This window comes from Erinaceus europaeus, chromosome X, assembly GCF_950295315.1.
Source record: "Erinaceus europaeus chromosome X, mEriEur2.1, whole genome shotgun sequence".
Lineage (NCBI taxonomy): Eukaryota > Metazoa > Chordata > Mammalia > Eulipotyphla > Erinaceidae > Erinaceus > Erinaceus europaeus.
This window is the reverse complement of record NC_080185.1, coordinates 32688519-32708430: the sequence shown is the minus strand read 5'-3', so window position 1 is coordinate 32708430 and position 19912 is coordinate 32688519. Positions and strand designations below refer to the sequence as shown.

General features: G+C 35.4%; 1 non-coding gene across 1 annotated transcript; it reads right to left on the bottom strand.

Annotated features, from left to right (window-relative positions):
- Nucleotides 1-9682: 9682 nt before the first annotated feature.
- Nucleotides 9683-9784, bottom strand: LOC132536016 (U6 spliceosomal RNA). Its single transcript, XR_009547716.1, has one exon. It is a non-coding gene; the product is annotated as a U6 spliceosomal RNA (small nuclear RNA).
- Between the last annotated feature and the right edge of the window lie 10128 nt (nt 9785-19912).

The following is a 19912-nucleotide window of genomic DNA, read 5'->3' as shown; positions in this document are numbered from 1 at the left end:
CAGTGTGGAAGCAATTACAGAAGCCAGACCTTCCACCCTCTTCAACCCACAAAGACCCTGCGTCCATACTCCCAGAAAGATAGAGAATGGGAAGGCTATCAGGGGAGGGGATGGGATATGGAGATCGGGTTATGGGAATTGTGCGGAATTGTACCCCTCTTATTCTATGGTTTTGTTAATGTCTCCTTTCTTAAATAAAAAAGTAAAAATAAATAAAAAAAGAAAACAAAGAGGCACAAATTTGTAAATGTATGTGCACACCTATGTTTATAGCTGCATTATTTACAATAGACAACACTTAGAAACAATCTCAATGCCTAGTTATAGATGACTAGATCAAGAAATTGTGGGTTGTATACGCAAAAGAACACTACTCTGCAATGAAAAAGACTGAAGTCCTGTCATCTTGAAGCACAAGAACCAGCAGAAGGATGCAAGTTCGAGCCCCTGCTCCCCACCTGCAGGAGGGAGGTTTCACAAGCCATGAAACAGGTCTGCAAGTGTCTCTATCTTTCCTTCTTTATCTCCCATGCTTCTCTCAACTTCTCTCTGTGCTACTCAGTAAAATGGGAAAAAAATCCTGCCAGAAGTGGTGGATTCATAGTGTGAGCACAGAGCCCCAGTGATAACCTTGGAGGCAAAATGTAAAATATAAAATTAAATTAAATTTAATTTTAAAAATAAAATAATTGTGCACAAGAGAAAATCAACTCATTCATCCTGTTGGTCAAATCTGGATTCTTCTCATCTTTCTCAAGTAACAAATATATTGTACTATTATAAGATACTTCTAGCCTACTAGAAGAAAGCAGCATTGACTATGTTAATATTATTGTATTACAGATATTTCTTGTTTTACAAAAACTTTAATGTAGTTATAATAATTTGAGTAGGAGACTTCACATTTCAGTGTAAATTATATAACAGGGGACCTAGACAGTGTGCATCTGGTTGAGTGGATGTATTACTATGTACAAGAATCAAGGTTAAAGCTCTTGTCACCACCTGTAATGGAGAAGCTTCAGGAGTGGTGAAGCAGTGCGGCAAGTGGCTTTCTTTCTCTTTCCCTTTCTATCTCCCTTCTCCCTATCAATTTCTCTCTATCCCTACCCAAGAAAATAAAAATAAATAAAATGTTTTTGAATATATAATATGTAGCACCCAGGGCCTATTTTGATTTTCAGTAAAATTAAATTTGAGAGCACAGTTTATAAAATGAATATATGAGAAATTATGAAGACATCCACTGATAGTGACAATTCAACTAATTGGCTCAATCTACATGAAGCACAGATGTTTTTGCAATTTGATTTTTCAAGCTAGCAGTGATATAAGTTACAGGGATACAGGACATCTTCCTAATATTAAGGAATTCCAGATGTATTTGTGTTACGAATGGAAGAGTTGCTGCTGCCGTCACCCAACCGTCCCCACAGGAATGAATGGTTTCACTGAGTGAAAACAGCTCTGAAATAGCGTGAAAAATATGACATTTATCTGTTGACTATCTGGAAATGACTTGATATCTCTGGGGCACATCCACCTCAGGTTCAATCTCATTGTTCTGTCAGTGTTCTCAAAATGGGCAGGAACAAGGTTGAAAGGTCTTCATAAAAATGGTATACCTCCAGTCCACATTGAGGTCATATTTTATTAGTTATTGTTCTGAGGAAAATTAGATCTCCTATACATGTCTTAAAATGGTTACTTTAAAATTTATTTTTATTTAGGTCACTCGTAAGAAATAACATTTACAACTGAAACTATGTAAACAGACACATTGAACAATTTTACTGAAATTGCATTTTTTGGTGTAATGATTGCTTACTTCTATTCTCTCTCATTTTATTTTATTATTTTATTTTATTTATTGGAAGATTAATGGTTTACTATCAACAGTAAAATACAGTAGTTTGTACATATGTAACATTTCTCAGTTTTCTATATAACAATTCAACTCCCTCTAGGTCCTCCTCCGCCATCATGTTCTAAGATCTGAACCCTCCCCCCATCCCAGATTGTTTTACTTTGGTGCATTACAGCAAACCCAGCCCAAGTTCTTCTTTGTGCTTTCTTATTTATTAACTTCTTTTAAAAAATATTATTAGTGATTTAATAATAATAATTGACGAGATTATGGGATAAAAGGGGTACAGTTCACACAATACCCACAACCAGTGCCGCATCCCATCCCAACCACTGAATGCTTCCCTATTCTTAATCCCTCTGGGATCTCGGACCAAAGATATTCACTGGGTGCAGTAGTTAGGGGGTCTGACTTCTGTAACTGCCTCTCTGCGGGACATGAGCATTGACAGGTTGATCCATACCCTCAGCCTGTCTCTACCTTTCCCTATTGGGATAAAACTCTGGGGAAGAGGGGTTACAGGACACATTGGTGAGGTCTTTAGTCCAGGGAAGGCAGGTTGGCCTCATGGTAGCATTTTTTTTTTCAATTTTTTTATTGGGGGATTAATGTTTTACATTTGACATTAAATACAATTGTTTGTACATGCATAACATTTCTCTGTTTTCCACAAAGCAATACAACCCCCACTAGGTCCTCTGCCATCCATTTTGGACCACTACTCTCCCCCCCACCCACCCAGAGTCTTTTACTTTGGTGCAATACACCAACTCCAGTTCAGGTTCAACCTGTGTTTTCTCTTCTGATTTTGTTTTTCAACTTTCCCTGAAAGTGAGATCATCCCATATTCCTCCTTCTGTTTCTGACTTATTTCACTTAACATGATTTCTTCATGCTCCATCCAAGATGGGCTTAAAACTGTGAAGTCACTGTTTTTAATAATGACTATATTTATCTATTATTCTTGTTATTTATTTGTTGTTGTAGAAATTTTCTGACATCTGACTTCCTCATACTTGTAAGAATTCTTACTGAATTATAACCTTGTCTTCTGCTTGCAAAATATATGTTTTGCTTGTTATTTGTTTACAAGGTACATTCCTTTGGCTAATTTACCATGAGGCCTGTATTTCAGGCTTGGTCCCATTATCACAAAATCCTACTCTAAGGCAAAGTCTATATCTTTCGGAGACTCCTGCCCATAGGCGTTAGAGTGTTGGTTTGCCATAATGATCACCCATAAATCTGAATGCCCGGCTGCCGCCCTAAGGGTTTGGAGATTCTGCATGGGATAACTGGAATTAACTCAATATCTTATGACATCAAAATAATGTATCTGACATTATGACATTTGGATTATGACAGTTTTAAGTATAACATTTTCTCCTTAGAAATGTATTCCAATCTTTGTCTATGTAATATATAACCTCTAGTTGTTGTGTCTGAACAATGTCATGTAATGCATAAGTTTTACAATTGCATACTCTATATCTTGGGATGGAAATGGTACACAATTGACACTGTCCTAGTAAGGAATATCATATCTGTGTGTTCTAACCTGACCTCTTCTGATCAATTGTATGAAAACTGGCTGTGATTACTTTCTCTGCACCCTGAGACACATCTATATTCATGGCCTTGGAAACTGGCTAATGTCCTCCACCTCTCAATAACTAATAATAATAATAATAATAATAATAATAGGATTATGGTTTACAGTAACTACTGTTGTTAGTACATGCGTAAAATGTCTCAGTTCTCTACTAAACAAGCTAACTCACCACCTAGGTCCTCTTTCATGATCATGCACAAAGATCTGACCCACAACTCCAAGTCCTTTATTTTGGTGCAATACAGCAACTTTAGTCCAAATTCTGCTTTGTGTTTTCCCTTCTGTTCCTGTTTTTCAACTTCTCTCTGTGAGTGAGATCATTCTATATTCATCCTTCTCTTTCTGACTTACCTCACTTAACATGATTCCTTCAAGCTCCATCCAAGATGAGGTGAAGAATGTGAATTCGCCATTTTTAATAACTGAATATTATTCCATAGTCTATATATACCACAATTTACTCAGCCGGTTATCTGCTGTATGGCATGTAAAGATCTTCTCTCATTCTGTAAGGGGTCTCTTTGTTTGGGTGTTGTTTTGCTTTGTTGTGCAGAAGCTTTTTAATCTGGTGTAGTCCCATGGATTTATTTTTCTTTTAGTCTTCCTTACAATTGCATTGATATCATTAATACTGTTTTTAATACCAGTTGCAGCCCAGAAAAGTATTACAAGATTCACTAATGTGTGTAAAACTTTGGTCTAGGAAACTCTTATACTGACAGGCCTACACTTTGCAACAATTTTCTTCACTAGAAAATAAAATGAAAAGTTGAACTGTTCTAAATGAATGACTTAAAAATGTTGAGTCAACAATGTTATTTTAAAGTACATTTTGAAGACCAAGGAAATAATTCAGCAATAGAGATAGGACTTTAATGCGTTGGGTTTTAAATTCTATCCCCATCTCTGCATATGTCAGACCTGAACAGTGCGCTGGTCTCTTTTTCCTCACATAAAAAAGATGAAAGCAAATAAACATCATACTGTTTAAACATCAAAAATTATATGTAAGTACATTTTTTGTAATGAAGTACTATAATTGTTATTCACATTTAATTTTTCTTAAAATTGTGTCATCTACATGTGTAATCAAGGATGATGATTTATAAAAAATATGAATTATAAACACTTCAATATTCAATGACAAAAATAAATTAAAATGCATTATTGTAATAAAATTTTACAAAATTAGAAATGAATACCTTTTATGGGAGATATGCAAAAGGTTTTCTATTACATACTGTTCTGTGACCTCTACTAACAGTGACACATTTGTATCATACACATCACTAATCTTAATATTAAAAGCATATAGATCAATATTCATATATATACATAAATATATATGTATATTCATTAAAACTGCCCATGAAAATATAATTTGTAAAATCACAGAAAATAATTTGATATGGAGTTTTTAGAGTTAATTGTGCCTCATTTTTAAAATTATAAAACTTGTTTTCCTTTACACCACATCATTTTTCTCCTGATTATTTCTTTTTATTTAAAAAATAAACAATATCAAAATAGATAACAAATTTGTAAATGTTTAGATTCTTGAGAACAAAATCTAGAGTGAATAATTATCCAATTCTGTCTTTTGTTCCTTTCTATTATGTGGAATACTTACTTTTCCTGTAATATAAGGAAAATACATTTTCTTAAGCAAAACTAGATAAATACTTGCTCCAGAGAATTGTTATTCTACTGTCTCTGTTTCTCATTGCATTATTTTCAAATTTCCTCTTTTCCCTGTTCCATTATGCCATGCTCAATCTCATTCCATGCATTTATTTTTAGTTAGGAAACCATGACAAAATATAACATAACTGACGCAAGTGAACATGATTTGCTACTCTATTTCATATCAGTCCAAAAAATTGTATGTGTTGTGAAAAAACTAAATTTCACAAGTTACCTTTCTATGGTCTCTTAGTTTAAATATGTATTTTAATATTATAGGCATATATAGTTAATATATATTATATATATTTTATTCTTTGCTAGGATATAAAGGTCTAGCTACCACTATTATTGAAGAAGAGCTAAGGATCTACATGTCTTAAATCTATATACATGGTTTGATATTCAGACTGATTTTTTTGTTTGGGGTGAAATTTTGAATGTAATTAATTTATAAAGTTAATTATTATAAAAGCATAAAACCATAGTGTTTTTGTTAAGTGTCAAACCTGCATTTTTATGTGCACTACCAGATTCAAACTGTTTTTCCACTGCATAAGGTACAGTGAAATGAAATAAAGCACAAATAATATACAATGCCATAAATTTAGGTTTACTTGGATTAGATGAATTCAATTATATGGTAATCCAAATAATAAACAGAATATCTGTTATGGTTTCCTCTGCCCTGAAGACAAGCTGTTTCTTTTGCCCTGTCTACTGAGGAAATATGTTACAGAGCACATTAATGTGTTGGAACAATTCAAACTTTGTAACTGAAAGATAAGCAGTACATTATAAAACAAAAAGCTAGGACCCCGTCCCACCCCCCCAAAAAAGATGATCTTACTAAAGAACCACATTGCAGGTTTTGACGGGCTGATGTCTAATGATCAAATTAACTTTGCTGCTACAATTCTGCTCATGCCAGTATGTCTGACTGGCTCAGTTTTCAGACTCTATACATGTAAGCACAGTATTTTTTTTGTTCATATATTATAAATTGATTTTGGGGATAGTTTCATATGAGTCAAAATAATGTTCTTGCCCCAGGATTGTGTCAAGTATTAAATTCATATTACAAAGAAATATGCATTCCAGTAAAAAATTGTTGATACTACGTTAAATCAGAATATCCAATATATTATTTCCCTTCAATAAATTTCAGACCAATGAATATACAATTTAACATAACATTTGTTAATGTGGTCAAAATTTTACTTCTTATTTGAAATATCTTAGATGTTTAATCCCAATGGTATAAATTTTGTAAATTAAGACAAACAGGCACCTGTAGGAGGGGGAATTCATGAGTAGTGGCGTGCTATGCCATAGGTGTCTCTGTTTCTCCTTCTATTGTTTTCTCAACTTTTCTATTTCTCTTTGTAAAGAAAGAAAGAAAGAAAGAAAGAAAGAAAGAAAGAAAGAAAGAAAGAAAGAAGGAGAGAAAGAGAGAGAGAGAGGGAGAGAGAAAGAAAGAACGAAAGAAGGAAGGAGAGAGAGAGAGAAAGAAAGAAAGAAAGAAAGAAAGAAAGAAAGAAAGAAAGAAAGAAAGAAAGAAAGAAAGAGAGAGAGAGAAAGGAGAGCGGTCCAGGAGGTGGTGCAGTGGATAAAGCATTGAGCTCTCAAGCATGAGGTTCTGAGTTCAATCTCTGGCAGCCCATGTACCAGAGTGATGTCTGGTTATTTCTCTCTCTCCTCCTTTCTCATTAATAAATAAAATATTTTTAAAAAGAAAGTGAGAAAGGAAGGAGGAAAGGAGACAAAAGAAAGGAAGGAAAGAAAGGAGGGGGGAGGGAGGGAGGGAGGGAAAAAGGGAGAAAAGGATGAATACGAAGAAAGGGAGGAGGGAAAAAAAAGACTACTGGGAGTGGTGGATTTATAGTGCCAACCCTGAACCCCAGAGATAATTCTGGTGACATAAATAAATAAATATATAGCAAACAAAGCTTTCAAATAGCTCATTCTGTGCATAAAGTTTTCTAAAGATCTCTTTTTTAATTGGGGGATTAATGATTTATAGCAAACAGTACATACAGTTGTTGGTAAATGTGGCAAGTTTCCCTGTTTTAAGAAATAATTTTTAGTTGAATTTGCCACCCTGACAAATATTTTATTTAATTTGCTCATTTATAATAATTTGCCTAACTTGGGATCTTTTGTTTTTAAATAAACCAATTTTACTCATATTTTATGTGCTAGAACTACTCCCCAGCTCAAATACACATATTTTAGCTAATAATTTCATTCACAATAACATGAAAGATTAAAATATACCGAAATGAAAATGATATTAATTCAAAAAACAAGTAAGACAAAACACAATAGCTATTATATTTTATATTTATGTTAGTCATAAGTTTCGTCACTGACTATTATTTCTCTAGTTTGGTTTCATTAACATCCTTTGAACTGCAAGATTCCTAATCCTAATTCACTTCTTTTCCCAACTGAAAGTAATGAAAGCTAATTTTCATTCAACAAGCAGTGCTTTGTGATTTTACTTGTTCCCTGATAGTCTCTTTCAGTCTAGTCCCTGATAGTCTCTTTCAGTCTAGTTAATCCTTATGTATCTCCTACCACACAAAGAAAAGAAGAATGATTTATTTCAAATCAGCAGAATAGTTATACAAGTTCACAAACAATTCTGATTGCATCTTGAGCCAACAATAATGCAAAGACAAAAAATAAAATTTAATGCCCAGATGATAACTTACTGAGTTGTTTCATTTTCTAGTATAAATTACTCAATAAAATACGAGATAGAACATAATCTCAGATTTCTTATCACCTACTATGCTCTTTTCAAAATACCAGTCATATTCCTCATAAACACATACAAAACCATTGACTTGTCAATTAAAATTGAAAACTGTCTGCAGAAAATAATTTTGGTTTTGTATGTTTATAAATGATAGGATCTATTTCAAAAAGAAAGTACTATGCACCAGTTACTGCCAACTTAATTTCTTTTGCTGCATAATATTAGGGGGAAATGAATAACATTTATTAGGAGATTAAAATTTCTCAAAATGATATTGAGAAAGCAATATATAACTATAATTGTGATATAACTAGACAACTATATTATGTCTTATGCTATTTGGCAGACCAGTAATAATAACTTTACTGTGCATCTTTTGTGAACCTTAGGTTTTTTTTGTCAGCAATTGTATAAAAGTGTTAAATGTCCTGTCCTTAATATCCCATATTCAAAGAAGGCAAAGGTTGTGATTCAATAAATAATATTTTTTTAGTTTGATCCTGAGATAAGTTTTACTGCTTCAGCCACCAAATTTGTCCCTCTTTTTACCACTATAAGAACGCGTTTGGCAAAGGACAACCCCTCAACATTAAGTTGGAGGACTCGAAGAGCAGGACCAACAGCTTGAAAGCTGTCAGGAGCTGCTTGTTGCTGGCTTTGAAAGTGACTGGGATCCATGTGGATTCAGTCGGCTAGGAAGGATCGTCAGTTTCCCCAATGAATGGGTACTCACGGGATGCACCACGGGAAGGTCGATCCAATGCATCCCATTTTACCACTATTAGGTTAACCCTCTATACCCTTTCTTCCAACTTCTTTCTCCTTTAGTAACTGTCATTCTTTTAAAAATTTCTTTATTGGGGGATTAATGTTTTACAGTCCACAGTAAATACAATAGTTTGTACATGTGTAACATTTCCCAGATTTCCACATAACAATACAACCCCCACTAGGTCCTATGTCATCATGTTCCAGGACTACACCCACAACCAACCCCAGAATCTTTTACTTAGGTGTAATATACCAGCTCCAGTCTAAGGTCTGTTCTGGTTTTTCAACATCTGCCTATGAGTGAGATCATCCTTCTCTTTCTGACTTATCTCAACGTGATTTCATTAAGCTTCATCTAAGATAGGCTGAAAACAGTGAAATCATCATTTTTAATAGCTGAGTAGTATTCCACTGTGTATATATACCACAACTTGCTCAACCACTCATCTGTTGTTGGACACCTGGGTTGCTTCTAGGTTTTGGCTATTACAAATTGTGCTTTTATGAACATAAGTATACACCCATCTTTTTGGATTGTTATGTTTGGTTCCTTAGGATATATCCCCAGGAGAGGAATTGCAGGGTTATAGGGTAGGTCCATGTCTAGCCTTCTAAGAGTTCTCCAGACTGCTCTCCAAAGAGATTGGGGCAATTTACATTCCCACCAACAGTGCAGGAAGGTTTCTTTGTCCCCAGCATTTGTTGCTACTACCTTTTCAGATGTATGACATTCTCACAGGAGTGAAGTGGTATCTCATTGTTGTTTTTATTTGCATTTCTCTGACAATTGGTGACTTGGAGCATATTTTCATATATCTGTTGTCCTTTCAGATTTCTTCTATGGTAAGTATTCTGTTCATATCCTCTCCCTGTTTTTGAATGAGGTCATTTGTTTTCTTGTTGTTGAGTTTGGTGAGCTTTTTATATATTTTGGTTATTAGTCTCTTGTATGATGTTTGGCATGTAAAGAGCTCCCATTCTGTGAAAAAATAAGGAGCACTTCATGAATTTCTGTGTCATCCTTGCACAGGGGCCATGCTTCTCTGTATCCTTCCAATTTTGGTATATGTGTTGCCAAAGCAAGCACATAACTGCCATTTAATTTTTTTTGTCAAATGTTATTTTCATTATAATTTGTTAATCTGTTTGCTTTGGTTGTTTACATTCCACATTTAAAAATAATCTTTTGTTTTGCAACATATTTTGCTCACCATTAGAATGTCAAGTTCCATCCATGTTCTCATAGAAGGTAACATTTAGTATTTTGTAATTACTTAATTATACTTCACTGAGTATATATACCCAAGTTTTTTATCCAGTCACTTCAGGGAAGATAATTATACCATTTCCATGTCTTGGCTAATGTAAAGAGTGATACTATAAATATAGGGATATATATATAGTCAAAAATTTGAGATAAAAATCCAGAAGTGGTATCATTGGGTTGTATGATATTTCCACTACTGCTGAACACTTGTTTTCCAGTTTTTTATTTGTTTACTTTAGATAGAGACAGACAGGCAGAGAAGAAGAGTGAAACAAACTATAGTACTGAAGTTTCCATCAATGTGGTGGGGCTCTCAAACCCGGGGCATGTGGTAAAACAGCACACTATTTTTCTTTTCACCAAGATAACCAGACTTTCTCAAATTGTTCTTTGACAACAAATATCCTCTGAATAGTACCATTAATATTATCATGCTAAATGCATTTTAAAATTTGAATCCCCCTTACTATTCCTTCAGAGTATATTTGCACAAGAGTTAATGTAACTTGTCAATAGATACGAGAATATAAATTAAGGGAAAATAAAGAACTATTGATAACCTCTTAGATACATGTTTTTAATTTATTTTATTTATTTATCGTTACATAGAGGCACAGAGAGATTGAGAGGGGAGGGGTAGACACAGCGGGATAGAGACCAAGAGACACCTACCTGCACACTGGCTTTACCACTCGTGAAGCTTACCCCTTGCAGGTGGGGACGAGGTGACTGAACCTGGGTCCTTGTGCATTGTAGCATGTGCACTCAACCAGATGTGCCACCACCTGGCCCCCAAGATTTTTTAAATCCACTGTAGTTTATGCATTACATAGTGGTAGTGAACTATATGACTTTAAAACTATTGTCTTAATTTAAAGTTACATTGTTTTATGTAATCATTAAAATAACATGTCATTGGAGAAATTAATATGGCATTTTTATAAATATATGATGTTTATATTTATGACACAATTGAAGAACTTTGTTTTAATTTTACTTACATATATTTATTTTTCTAGTTCAACATTTTTATTCATGATTGAATAATGGTTTGCAAAATTATAAGATTTTAGGTATAGGGTTCCAAAACACACCTGTTAGAAAAAAGCATTGGGGGTTGACATGCAGGGTAAGAGAGAGACAGAGACACATATCTTTGAGAGCCAAGGCAAGTTTATTGAGATAAAGCCTGAAAGGGACTGGCAGACAAAGAAGGCAGAGAGTATCCTCCCTTACAGACTAGAAAGCTTTATATCTGGGTAAAAAGGTGAAAAGGAGGGGAGTTGGGCGGTAGCACAGCGAGTTAAGCACACATGGTGTGAAGCACACATGGTGCGAAGCACAAGGACTGGCTAAGGATTCCGATTCTGGCTCCCCACCTGCATGGGGGTGGCTTCAAGAGTGGTGAAGCAGGTCTGCAGGTGTCTTTCTTTCTCTCCCCATCTCTGTCTTCCCCTCCCCTCTCCATTTCTCTCTGTCCTATCCGACAACAAAGACAGCAATAACAACAACAATAATAACCACAACAGTGACAAAAATGACAAAGGCAAAAAAGGGAAAAAATAGCACAGAGCCTCAGCAATAACCCTGGAGGCAAAAAAAAAAAAAAGTGAAAAGGAATAAAGGGGTGGGTTGTATACAGGGGTGCAGGTGGTCAGGTGTAATCTGGATTAGAGTGAAGGTATGTTTGAGGTGATTGCATTACATTAGATAGGTCACTTTGCCACAAATTACTTCCTGTTTTTGTTTTGAGATTCCAGAGATCTCAAAGATACAATGGCAATCTCGCCCTACTTACATCTGATATTTGTGGCAGTCAGTTCCTCTCTCAACACTCTCTCTTTGCCAACAAAAAAACACTATATAGTTAAAAAAAAGTCTCAGAGACAAGTTGGCTACTTCTTTTTTATGTATTAATAGTTATTTATTTTAGATAGAGAGAAATTGAAATATGATGGAGGAATATATGTATATATATATATATATATATATATATATATATAGAGAGAGAGAGAGAGAGAGAGAGAGAGAGAGAGAGAGAGACCTGCAGCAATGTTTCACCATTTTTTAAGATTCCCCCTGGAGGCTGGGACCAGGGGCTTGAAACTGGGTGCTTGTGCTCTTCGCATCTTCTTCCTTTTTTTTTTCTTCGCAAGTTTATGTGTTCAAAGTTTTTATACTCCACATATTGATGAAACCATAGTTGAGACTGATGTTTATAACTCATCCATGGAACCACAGCAATTCAGCTATAAATATTTTCTTGTGTTTATTTACTTATTTATAAGAGTTTACTTTACACATCTTGAATACATAATATGCTAAGATATTATTTTATCCAAACATAGTTAAGTGTTGTGAATGTTATTTTAAGACAGATATTCTGTAAAATAGTCATCAAACCTATTTCTTAATAACTGTATTATTTTATTTTAATATTTATTTCCTTTTTGTTGTCCTTTTTTATTGTTGTAGCTATTATTGTTTATGTTGTTTGATAGGATAGAGAGAAATGGAGAGAGGAGGGGAAGACAGAGACCAGGAGAGAAAGATAGACACCTGCAGACCTGCTTCACTGCATGTGAATGGACTCCCCTGCAGGTGGGGAGCGGGGGCTTGAACTGGGATCCTTATGCCAGTCCTTGTGCTTTGTGCCACCTGCACTTAACTTGCTGCGCTACCACCTGACTCCCAATATCTGTATTTTATTAATACAAAATAATTAGATTCTACTTCAAACAAAAAGAATGCAAGGAAATATTTTCTATTTTTCTTGAACTGAACAAATATTTCAAATATTCAGAACTCATGTCCTCTTTTAGAGAATTTAGTAAACAATGTGTGATAATTACAAGTCAAGTCAAAATACTTTGAAACTATAGATACTAATTTAAAAGAAGTGACTTTACAGATGTGGATTAGATATATTTCCTCCTTTCTTAGCATATACTACACTTGATTCTGCCATTTCCTAGTGTTCGACCATAAAATCTGAAAAAGTGGGACAGGTGCTTCACAAAACATTAACTCATGCTACCTAGAGCAAGAAAAATAATAATTTCAGAAAATGAAAGATGGATGGGCTTATTAAAACATTGTTTTTTGATCCCAAATACTAAATAGTAAGAGACATTCTTTCATCAAGACGATAAATGTTGCATTATGACAAATCACTTTTAATTTTCTATAAATCTTGGCCTTTTAGGTTTGCTCAAGAAACCAGAGGGTGGAAGTCAGACTCATTATTTTTGTATTTTCCTTATGTTTTTAACTTCTAAGTGCTGATAGTCTGATTGTCAATATGAGAAAAGAGTGTTAGCAGTATTTTGCATACAGGAGACTACAGAATGCCTGAGAAAATTACAAATCTAAATAATCAAAAGCTCTGTTTATTCTGGACTAAACTGTTATAACTATTATATCTATCAATATTATCTTTTATCTCTCAATACTGCCAATATTATTGCATGGTATTCTCATCTATTTTTTTTCAAGTCTTAAAGACAAGTAAATTGGTTTCCTATCCTGTGGTTCAGAATACTATGTATAAATTAATGTACGATTTTCTTTCCTGTTAACATTGCATATATTTCATCTATGCTGAGGACAGATTTTTTTTCCTGCTGGTCTTTAAGTCGAGATAACTGCATGACAGTAGGCCCAGAGTACTTCTTGAGAAATCTCTTCAGACCTTGGTATCTTTGAATAGAAACAAGACTACATATAATACAACAAAGAGCTCCATGGCAGTGGGAAAGGAGTGGGTTACAACTCTGAGCAGGAATGTCTTAAGAGACAGCTGCCTTTAGGCCAGTTTACTATTGGGTCAAAGCACAATACAAGTGTGTGTGGCCTTTTCTTGATCAGCTCTACAGAGCAGGCCCGAAGCAATCTGGCAGGTTGTTGGTGGTCTGCTCTCTCCCCTGCTAGGGTAGCCACACCATCACCCAGGTCTGCAGCTCTGCCATCTGTAGTAGAGATTTGCAAAGATAGGTAATTTAGTGAAATGTAAACAACCATTCTCCCAATTAGTCATAAGGGAATTGTCTGTTTATTGCCTCTTGCAAGGGTGTCTTCAAAGCAATAGTCCTATCCATTCCTAAAACACATCACAAGCTGACTGCCCTCAGGGGTTCAAAGGGCAACAGGTCACTTAGCTTCATACTTAAATAGCAACACCAAGCAGTAAGGGTGGTTGCTTCTTCAGGGAACCACAATGTTATTTTTCAAACTGCTCTGTAGTTTCAGACAGCCACCTTCTGTCCTGAAAGGGCCTGAGCTTTCAGCCATAATCAACATCTACACCCTAGCTTGATACATTTATTATTATCTTACATTATTTTTTAGTTGACAAAACATACATTATTTTCACAACTCAGATAATGAAAAGTGGAAATAATAACAGCCCAAGTGGTGGTGTAGTGACAGAACTTTAGATTTTCAACATGAGATCCTGAATTTAGTCCCCAGAACAGCATATGGTGTATGCCAGAGTGCTTCTTTTGTCTCTCTTTCTCTCTGTGTCTTTATCTTTAGTGCATGAAATGATTTAAATACATATGTATAAAAAATGTTTGAAAAGTGAAAATATAGATCCAGTTGATTGTGTACCTGGTTAAGTGCACACATCACAGTGCATAAGGACCAAGTTTTAAGCCTCTGGTCCCTACCTGCAGGGGAAAACCTTCATAAGTGATCAAGGAAGGATGCAGGTATCTCTCTGTCTCTCTCTCTCCCTTTCTCTCCCTCCTCTTAATTTGTCTCTTTTTCTACCCAATAAAAAGTTAAGAAAAGTGAAAATAAAAAATGTGCATAGTTCCTGGCACATAATTCTCAAAATAATTCAGATTCTAAATTAATTTTATCATTGTTATTATACTTCACAATTCTATTAGGGATGCAGTTAATTCTTTTCTGTAAATATTTTGAGATTTACTTACCTAGGTATTGAAAATCCACTGTTTACAACCTGTCAAAAGGATTCTAAATGTACAACCACTTTAAAAAGAATGCCCAAGCAAAACAAATAATATTTTAACAATTAGCTCTAAAGACAACCAGAGAGGGGTAATCAAAACAACTACTAGTGGAAAAATATTTTAAAATATTTATTTATTTTTTCCCTTTTGTAGCTGTTGTTGTTTTATTGTTGTAGTTATTATTGATGTCTTTATCTGTTATCTGATAGGACATAGAGAAATGGAGAGAGGAGGGAAAGACAGAGGGGGGAGAGAAAGATAGACACCTGCAGACCTGCTTCACTGCTTGTGAAGTGACTCCCCTGCAGGTGGGGAGCCGGGGGCTCAAACCAGGATCCTTAGGCCGGTCCTTGCTTTGCCCCACCTGCACTTAACCTGCTGCGCTACCGTCGGACTCCTTAGTGGAAGATATTTTTAAGATAATTCATGAGAGTTCCAAAATGGCAAGCAGTTAACCAATTCAGTGTTAGAAATGAGTTAAGGAATTGTTTGCTACCTGAGTAACTGGGAAAAATATAAATATGATATTTTCAGAAGAGACAGACGTATTTTTGTTACCTTTCCCTGATTGTCTGACAGCCATGTGTATTAACCCTGACCAAAGCTTTACAAGAGGTGATGCTGTGTGTCATTTCCAAGAAGAGGATTCAAAGTCAGCTTAAAATACATAATATACTCTTTTCCTTTTTCCACAGTGTCTAGAAAAAAATAGGTAAATATCCCATAAAACATCGTGTGCATATATGAGTGGTAAATTATAAATGTATTATTTTATGTTGTGCAAATATCTTCTCCCAATTTCGTGGTTGTCTTTTTGAACATTTTATTGGAAGAAAGTTGATGGTTTATACTACAGTTGCTGGAACAAGGAAAAAATTTCTCATCCCACCATGACAGTTGTCTGCAAAACACTTTTACAAACTTACTTCCTTTTCCACTAGCATGCACTGTCCCTGCCCCTGCCATCCCCCCACTTTTTTTATAATCTTTGAGGGAATTCCTGTCCAAGCTAATAAAGTCCTATCCACTATTTTTTTTCTTTAGCTTTCTAGGACCATAGGGTTGAGTCTCCAAATACATCTATGATGTTAAAATCCTGAAGTGTTCCCTTTTTTTTTCCCTCTCCACATTTTACAGTTTCAGGTCTAATATCTAGGTCTTCAATCCAAAATTGATTTAATTTTGTCACAAAGCATTAATTGAAGATCTAATTTAATTCTATACATGATTATCAAGTTTTCACAAGACCAATTGTAAAAGATGTTTTGTTTTCTTTATTGAAATGCTTTGGCACGTTTTACATATATTACATTTCCATATATGTAATATATTCATGTATGTACTATATATATGAAAAATCAAAAATACACAATAGTCTGTAGTGAGTCAGTATAAAGTTCATAATGAAATAGTGTCTACTTAGACTTAAGATACCCTCTTCACCTACTTCCTATTACAGTTCTCTCACTCACTCCAAAGCTAACCTTATCAAAGCAAAGACTACAAAAGCCGAATAAAGGCAAGAGACTGGCATACTTTAATGATGACTCTTTAGTCACTATCAGGCCACACCATTAGCTGGGGCCCTATTCGGGGAGTCCTGAGATTCCCAAACAGACATGATGGATCTAGACCTCAAATAAATTCCTCGATCCATTGTTACCAGTCATTTATATCAGGAACCACACAATAGATCCCTTGTGGGCCCCCATAGGACCTTGTTCTCAACATGGATCAACAATGGTAGAGAATGTTCCATCCTCCAAAGGGAGGATGGACAACATACTCTGTGCTACACCTGAGGAAGATGGATCCTGAAGTTGGGGGAGCTTGGAATGTTCTTACTCACGACCAAGAAATGTGAACTCAAATCTACAAGGATGCAGTGGTCACATAGGTTCCTAAACTAAATATGGGTCCCAGATCACATCAAATCGATGGGGTTTACAATCAACAATATTTATACAACTTTCCCATATTAGGGAGCTATTCTCTTCCCTGATCTAGCTTTCTTTCTGGTCTTTCTGTCAGCCATGACATCATCTCCCCAGACAATAATTAGGATACACCTGCATATCATATTGCAGGCTCAGGAAAGAAAAAAAAAAAGACAAAACCACTAGTATAGCCACAGGCCCTTTGGAATATAAAATATGCTTACTAGCTATACAAAATGGAGACCTCCTACCCCCAACTCTTCATCTGCACTATTCCAGCCTTTAGGTCCATGATTGGTCAACAATTTGTTTGGCTTTGTATGTTAACTCTCTTTTCAACCACCAGGTTCCATATGTTAGCATGATGCCAACCAGACTTCCCTGGACAGACAACCCTACCAAGTGTCCTGGAGCTCAGCTTCCCCAGAGCCCTTCCTCACTAGGGAAAGAGACAGACAGGCTGGAAGTATGGATTGACCTGTCAATTCCCATGTTCAGTGGGGAAGCAATTACAGAAGCCAGACCCTCCACCTTCTGCACCCCATAATGTCCCTTGTTCCATACTCCCAGAGGCATAAAGAATAGAAAAGTTATCAGAGGAGGGGATGGGATACAGAGTTCTGGTGGTTGGAACTGTGTGTAGTTATACCCCTCTTATCCTATGGTTTAGTCAAGGTTTCCTTTTTCTAAATAAAAATAAAAAAGCAGGGCTCAATTTACCATTTACCCACCAGTTGCACAAAATTTATTTTATGTATGTCTGCTTTAGTTTGGTGACAGAACAGACTGATTTTCATCAGAAGTGTCCTGTGTAGGCAAACTTGCCTGAGGTCATGTATTTAAAGCTCATAGGTTTTTTCTCTCTCAGCCAGCACTCCTTCACTGCAGATAGAGGGGAAATGGTGCAATATTCTGCAGGAGCTCTTATCCTCTATGTATTTGGTTCCAATCCCACATCACATCCCATTTTCACCAGTGACATATGTCAGCATACACCTGAGACTGCAGTACATCTGTGGATGTCTCAGCTGTAGTTGGTGACATTTGTTAAGGTTGATAAATGTAGATTTTTGTTGTTTTGGGGGAAAGTCTGAACTCTAGGCCCTTACTCAATGGACACACTTTCTGGATGTCTAAACTGAGTTATCTAATCCTCTTCCTAGGTTTAGAGAGGTTCTCAGCCTCTCTAAACCTAGGAAGCCTGATTGATATTTTTAAATAAACTTTAATTAATTAACTAATTTTACTTTTTGATAGATAAACATTGATAGGAAAAGGGCAGATAATGTGGAATAGAAAGAGTGATACTTGAAGCACTGTTTCATGACATTGTTGCTTGTGAAGTCTCCTCCCCTGCAGGTAGACTTAGGGAGCTTGAACTCAAGTCCTTCTGTATGATAATGTGTGTGCTCTGTGGGATGCACACAACTCAATACTATCAGTCATTATTAAGTGAAGTTTCCAGTTCTTTCTCCCTCTGATCTCCTACTAGGAATCACATAATATGTAAATAGTTTCTTTTCATGCTATCCTAATATTCAGATGTGCTTTCTTCATTTTCATCTTCACTTTTTTTTTCTTTTGGCTCATCTGAGTGCTTTATTTCCAATGATCTCTAATCAAGTTCATTGTTTCTGTAATCTTCTTTGATAGATTTTCACTGGAAGCACTCTGCTGATTTCTTAAGTGCAGTCAATATGTACTTTGACTTCAGGATTACTTTTCTTTAAAATCTTCTATTTCTTTGTTTACCTCATTTAGTCTGCACAGTGCTCCCTTAATTAAATTAAATTAAAATTAAATTAAATTAATTAATTTAATTATTATCTTATGCCTTGCATTTAATTTCCTTTAAATTATTCATCTGAATTAATTGTCAGAATGCTCAAAGATTTCTACATTTATATATATATAGTCATATTTCTTTAATTACTTGTAGTTTATTTCAGCTAACACACATACACACACACACACACACACACACACACACATATATATATATATAATGTCATGGAGGACAGGCAGATGGGTCTGCTGTCCCTGTATTTCAGTAAATTTAGGGGACCAGAAATTTAAGCAATCAGGTTCAATCCTTTCCTTAACTAAATTGTGTGCACTTGTATCTTGGCAGTCTGGATTGGGTATGAAATGTGGTCAATCCACCTCACCCTTTTTCTTACCTGATTGGTGCACCTTGTAACCAATCAAAATGTATCTTTTCCAAAACCACCCTGTGACCAATCAACACATAATTCTAAATCAGGTGAATGTTCTAGCTTGGCAGGAGTCCACTTGATTCCGCTGGTGTAATAAAGTATTTCCCTGCCCTTCTTGTATTTTCCACCTCAGACTTGTTCTTTGGATCTGCTACACCTGGAGCTTTAACACACTTGAGCTATAACAGCTGAAGCTGTATCATTCTTGAGTTGTAACGCTCAGAGCTGTGGCATGTGGTTATTTTTTCCATAAGGATATGATATATATATATATATCAGCCTCCACTGAGTGAATTAGCAGAAAAATCTACATATCAGATATTTATGTGATTTATCATGTAGTGTCCACATGTAAGCAAGTTTAATGCCTGATTCAGCAGATGGGCAGGTCTGGTGCTTGGATGGCCACACACTTGTTAGAGTTGGGTTTACAGGTACTGCCGTGATCTGATGCAAACCTGTTCTTTGGCTTTGCAGTGAAGTTAAGTACTTACATCACTGTCTTTTTCTCACAAGGAGTATTTCTTTTCCCATGCTTAGTTATCAGATTTTAAGAGAGAACTGAAGGTGAGAATATGAAACTGTTTTTCCTACCTTTGACCTTGCATGACTTTTGTCTCTATGCTCCATCTGGGTGATATGATACTTCCACTGGAATCCCTAGGTCTTATAGAAGCATTTTTTTGTTTACCAATACTTATTAAAATATATATTTCAGTAAGAAAAGGAGGACTGATAGCACCATTAGCATCATATTGCTGACATCACTATTATTTGTGTTTCATTTATTTGAGTAATTATAAAAATAATTGACAG